Raw genomic sequence first — 5,820 nt, forward strand, 5'->3', positions numbered from 1 at the left:
CTTTGTGGTTGATTGGGCATGCTCGATCGGACAAGCGTCAGGCAGGGGGGAGATTCGATATTGGTCGAGTAATTGTATTGGTGCAGGGGATACTGGTACATGGGGTTGTGAGGGGTTTGTTTGGAATTTGGTCATGTGGGTGTTGTGGTTAAGGCATGGGCATCTCCTTCCTTTTTCTTCGCCCCACCTATTCTAGTCCTTCTATTACCAACACTTTTTGAAGTAGTGTAATCGAATTTGCCCCTTCTTAGGCCTACTTCGGTCCTTTCGCTTGCAAATACCAAATCTGCAAAACTTAAGGTCATGTACCCCACCATTTTCTCATAGTAGAACACAGGTAAAGTGTCTACTATCATTATGATCATTTCCCTCTCCATCATTGGGGGTGCTACCTGAGCTGCCAGATCCCTCCACCTTTGCGCATATTCTTTGAAGGATTCATGCTGCCTTTTGCACATGTTCTACAACTGCGTTCTATCTAGAGCCATGTCGAAGTTGTATTGGTATTGCCTGATGAAGGCAGCCATTACATCTTTCCAAGAATGGATCTGGGAAGATTCCAGATTAGTGTACCAAGTGATAGCTGCCCCAGCCAAACTCTCTTGAAAGAAATGCATCAAGAGTTTCTCATCCTTTGCGTACGCCCCCATCTTCTGGCAGTACATCTTCAGGTGGTTCTTGGGGCAAGTAGTCCCCCTGTATTTGTCAAAGTCTAGTACCTTGAATTTCGAAGGAATGATGATGTTGGGTACTAGGCACAATTCCGCCATGTCAGCAAAGGGGTAGTCTCCAACTCCCTTGATGGCCCTCGGCCTTTCTTCTATGTGATCAAATTTTTCCCTTTCCAACATGGCAGGAGGTAGTCTTCCCACCGAAAAATGTAAGGGTTGTAGTTGCGGTTGTGGACGATACTAAGGGCCTCCCAAGGTGTTCGGCTGGGGTATGCCACCAAATGCCTAAACCTCAGTGGCATATCTGAGGTAAGGGTCGAAGTCAGCCCGAGTGTGGTGTCGGGGTACTTCATGTGTCTCCCCCATGGGTTGAGCGACATGTGCATGCCCAGGCTGAGGTTGTTGGCTCTCAAGGGGTATAGGAGCAGAGTGGTCGATGTTCTCCTCGGGCACATGTACAACATTGGGTGGTGCCTAGTTGGGAGGCAGGCCATACGGTGAGAAAGAATGCTTGCTCTGGACTTGTGCAAAATGGGGGCCGCCTATACTTCCTATTGCTTCGCTTCCTTGACCAACCATATCCGGGACTGGACGACTTACTTGATTCACACCAGATGGGTGAGTCGAGTCTACCTCAGTGGCGGCACTTGTAGTGGTGACTGTAACCATGTTGACCTTCATGATTTTCCTTATGCTCATCATGGCCTCCATCATGGTGGTCATTTGGTCTTTCATGGCCTCCATTTTAGCCTTCATTTGTTCTTGAACTTCCTCTATCTCGCTCATGACTCTAGCCTTGGCACGTGTTCAGTAAGGGTACTGTAAAGTACGTTTTTTCTTTTTGGTTACTATGATTATTTTTTGAGGATGACAATGACTGCTAAAAATAGAATGTAATTAGTAATGCAACAACTGAATAAATGCATCACAATGATAAGTCACTGAAGTATTAAATTCACACAGGACATTCCATATAACATAGGGTCGAATCAAATCCCATTTTCATTAAAATAACATGGTTCATCACATCTTGTCAGAGTCAAAGCATAAATACAACACAGACGCCTCAGCAATTTCTAATTATGTGGGTCATTAGTTTGACCATGTGTTGGCAGTAATCGAAAAGACCGTGAACTTCCTCGGGAGCAGAGTATGTGTCAGCCACCGCCTTGGCTCTGGCTAACAACCTTGGAAGCTCTTGACTTTCATTCAGAGTGAGAGCAAATCTATTCATCCATTTCATGGCTTCCTTGTGCAATCTCTCTATCACCCCTTCTCTTGCTTCCCTTTCAATCTGCAAAGCCGATACCTTTGCCTGTTCATCTTCCAGCATCTGCCCGTGACTAGCAGCCAGGTTCACCTTCTCCTTATATTGATAAATGATTATTAACATATTCTCTTCTGTTTTGCTCAACTGTTCAGTCAAACTTCTACTCGACCTCTGACAAGCCTTTAACTTATCCTCTAACACCATGCTTTCCATCCTTGTTCATCCCTCTCGGCCTTTCTAAGTTTGAGCTCGTTACTACTGCCCCACAAAGCCCCTCGGAACTTGTTTCTGCTCCACTCTTCCTTTCGGGGCTTTCTCGTTTCCCACTCTAGCGCTTTAATCGTGGCTATGTTGATATCTTCTAGCTTATCACATTCTTTCCTGACCCTAGTGACTGCCACCTTCAGCTTCTCTTTCATCACTCTTGTCTTTTCGAGCTCCCCTTTCAAAGCTTGCACTTCTTCACTTTCTTCAGGAATTTTAGCCTCTTTCCCACTTAGACCTTTTAGCTTTGGGAACCAAGTTATCCCTTGCGTTCTAGACTTCAACCATTTGTGATAGCCGCTGATAATGCCATTGCTACTTCCCCTAAACTCCTTATCTTTTCTTTCCACCCTATTCCATGCTTTATGAATTCTCTGAAGTATCTTCACATTAGCTTCATTGAAACCTCGCGCGATGAAAGGTGCGATGGTTTCCTTCGACGACACACCTCTCATAGGGTAGCCTAACTTTCCTATGGCCAACACGGGATTATAATTAATATAATCTCTCATCCCTATCAAGGGGACATTTGGGAATCCCTCACCTGACCATAACACTCATGCCCCTCCTTCTTTCCACCATGGGAACCAACTAATGGACGCTCCCGTCATGCTTGCCAAGAGTTCTCCCCAATTTTCTTTACCCTTTTCGGAGCACATGCGATGACCTTGTAGGGGACAAACAGATCTACCTTCATGATAAAAAACATGGGATACCAACCATACATAAAGAGCAAGCGTACAACAGACAATTCTTGCATTGCTCTTCTCGCATCTCAAGTTGAATGTATCATATGCATCCACCAAAACAACAATGACTGGGCTTTCCTTGTTGTGGTGATAAGCAAGAAAGGTGTCAACTGCCGCTAGATCCACCAACCCGTCTACATTTAAGAATAATACAGTCCCTGATGCAATCCTACCCCGCAATGGCATTGGATAGAAGACTCCAAGTAGATTGGGCCAGAGATCCAAGGGAAGGTCCTAGGGTTCTCATGAGCCTTAGGGTATATTTTGAGCCCATGGGCTAAGTATGAGCCCGCTTATCTTTGTAAATATTAGAATAGGTTTTTTCCTTCGTTTAAGCCTTGTATTTTGGCCATTCTAGTAGTATAGGATTTTACCCTTGTATTTCGAGGCATTTTGAGTAGTCTTTGTAGTAGGGACTTTTTTTGTATTTTCATGTATTTTGTCATGGGGGTGAGCTTAGCTATTATAGGGGGTGTGTAGCTAAGTTCTAGCTTCTCATCTCAAGGAGGTGAGCTTAGCTATTAGAGAGGTGTGTGTAGCTAAGCTCTAGCTTCTTTAGGAATCTTTTCAAGGAAGCTTCTCAAGGAGGTGAGCTTAGTTATTAGAGGGGTGTGTGTAGCTAAGCTCTAGCTTCTCAAGGAAGTTTTCTCAAAGAAGCTTCTAAAGGAAGTTTTCTCAAGAAAACTTCTCAAGGAAGCTACCTAGTCTATAAATAGAAACATGTGTAACACTTGTTGTAACTTTGATGAATGAGAGTCTTGTGAGACACAACTCAAAGTTCAACTTCTCTCCCTTTTTCTTCCTTCAATTTCGTGCTCCCCCCTCTCTCTTTCTCTCCCTTTTTCTTTTCCTCCATTGAAGCCTCCTCTCCAAGCTTCTTATCCAAGGCTCATCTTGGTGGTGAAGCTCCTTCTTCCATGGCTTATTCCCTAGTGGATGGCGCCTCCTCTCACCTCTTCTCCTTTGTCTTCCGCTGCATCTCCATGGTGGAAAACCACCATTAAAGGACCTCATTGAAGCTCAAAGATCCAGCCTCCATAGAAGCTCCACAAGCAAGCTTCCATGAAGTGGTAATCAGAGCACAAGAGCTTCAAGTAGGTGCTCCTTAAACCTCCATTAATTTTTTGCTTTACCTTCTCTTCCATTGTTTTTTATTCATTTTTTCTCCATGTATCTCCTCAAATGTCTTGTGCTAAATGTTGTTAACATGATTCTTTAGAGTTTTCACCGATTAAACTTGCTATAGAAGCTAGATTTTATTTTCTATGGTTCAAATTTCTTGTTCTTGTTCTTGAACCATGAATTGTGTTGAGTTTAGGTTCCTTTGAGTTTTGTCTTGTTATTTTTTGTGGCTGAAACCTAAACCATAAAATTCTTACAAAAATATTAAAGTAGAAGAAAACCTCAAAAATCTAGAGTGACTTGTTCACCTATTGTAGTTTTGTCATAGAAGTAATGTCTAGTCATGAAACTTGTCACATAAGATTTCTTATGTTGTGCTGAATTTTATTTTCTTGTTTCTTTGTCTAACTCATTTGCTCATTAGTGTATGAAATTCTTTTATCCTATTATTTGATTTGAGTCAAATCTTTCATGTTAATTAGTCCTTAACATGTTCATGCAAAATTCTTAGAGAGTCTTTGATTGTGAACCTTTTCTTGAACTTTTAGGTTTTCTTATGATTGGGTCTATTGTGAATTTGAGTTTTGGTGATTGAATTGCTGGCTGAAATGTTGATCCTAAGTGAATATTGAACTCCTAAAACTGTGGTAAACAATCCTAGTGAGTTCAACATACATAGGAAGGTTGAAAGTAAGCCCAAGGCAATCAATATACCATGCTTAAAAAACAAAATCGCTGGTGCTGGCAGCTTGGACATACAAACTTGTAAAAATTACTGAGAATTGGTTACTTCAAAATTTGAGCTGAAATTTTTACTGACTTTTCTAGACATCTGAAAAAAAGTTAGAAAAAAAGAAACAAGTGATTTGGATAAAAGGAAAAAATACGAAAAATCACACAAGTTGGCAGGAAAATCAGTATCCAGGAAAAAAACTGAAAGGGAAGTGTGCTTGTTGTTTTGGCTCAAAATTTATTCTATAATTGGTGCCTATGTTATACCAATATTAGTTCCGAAATTTCAATTGAAAATTAGTGTGAAGACAAGTGCCAAAGCTAGAGGTTTTTTGAGTCTTTTTTTTTCCAGTTTTTTTACTCTACTCTAGAGCCATTCTAAGTTTCTCTTTGAGTCCTAGCTTGCTTCTATGTCCTTTTCATTGCTTTAATTGTTGAATAATCCTTGAAAAATTGTCTTGTTAAAACCATTTTGTTTTGGTCTTTGGTTATTGCTTGTCTCTTTGTTTCCTTGTTTGTGGGTTGCCATATAGGGAATTGGAAGGAGGATTGGTGCCATCCCTTGAAGAATTTGAGTCAAGAAAAAAGGGCAAACCACCTTAAGAGCTATTGGACTAAGAAGAATTCCAAATTGAGTGAATCACCAAAGACACCCACCAAAATTGAGGACCGTTTTGTAATTTTGTAATTTGCAATTTACTTACCTTCATTGCTTTCAAGTTTTGTAACAAAAAGGCCTTTCATTGGAAGTGTGTTGGGAGCCTGCAATAGGTTACCAAACTTCCATTTGTGTGTAATAATTTTAGGCAATTTTTCCTTAGGATAGTGAGTGTTTTGTTGGGAACCTTGAATGTGGTCATCCAAACACTCTTAGGATTCGCCTAGTTTTCATTTCTTGCCAAACCGCCTAGATAGCTTTCCTTTTACCAATTAGTTGTTTACCTTATCTTTCACACCTCTTTTAGTGTTTATTTTGGCTAGTTTCAACCATAGTTTCTTTTACCTTTTATTT

The sequence above is a fragment of the Glycine soja genome, chromosome 5 (genome assembly GCF_004193775.1).
Source record: "Glycine soja cultivar W05 chromosome 5, ASM419377v2, whole genome shotgun sequence".
Taxonomy (NCBI): domain Eukaryota; kingdom Viridiplantae; phylum Streptophyta; class Magnoliopsida; order Fabales; family Fabaceae; genus Glycine; species Glycine soja.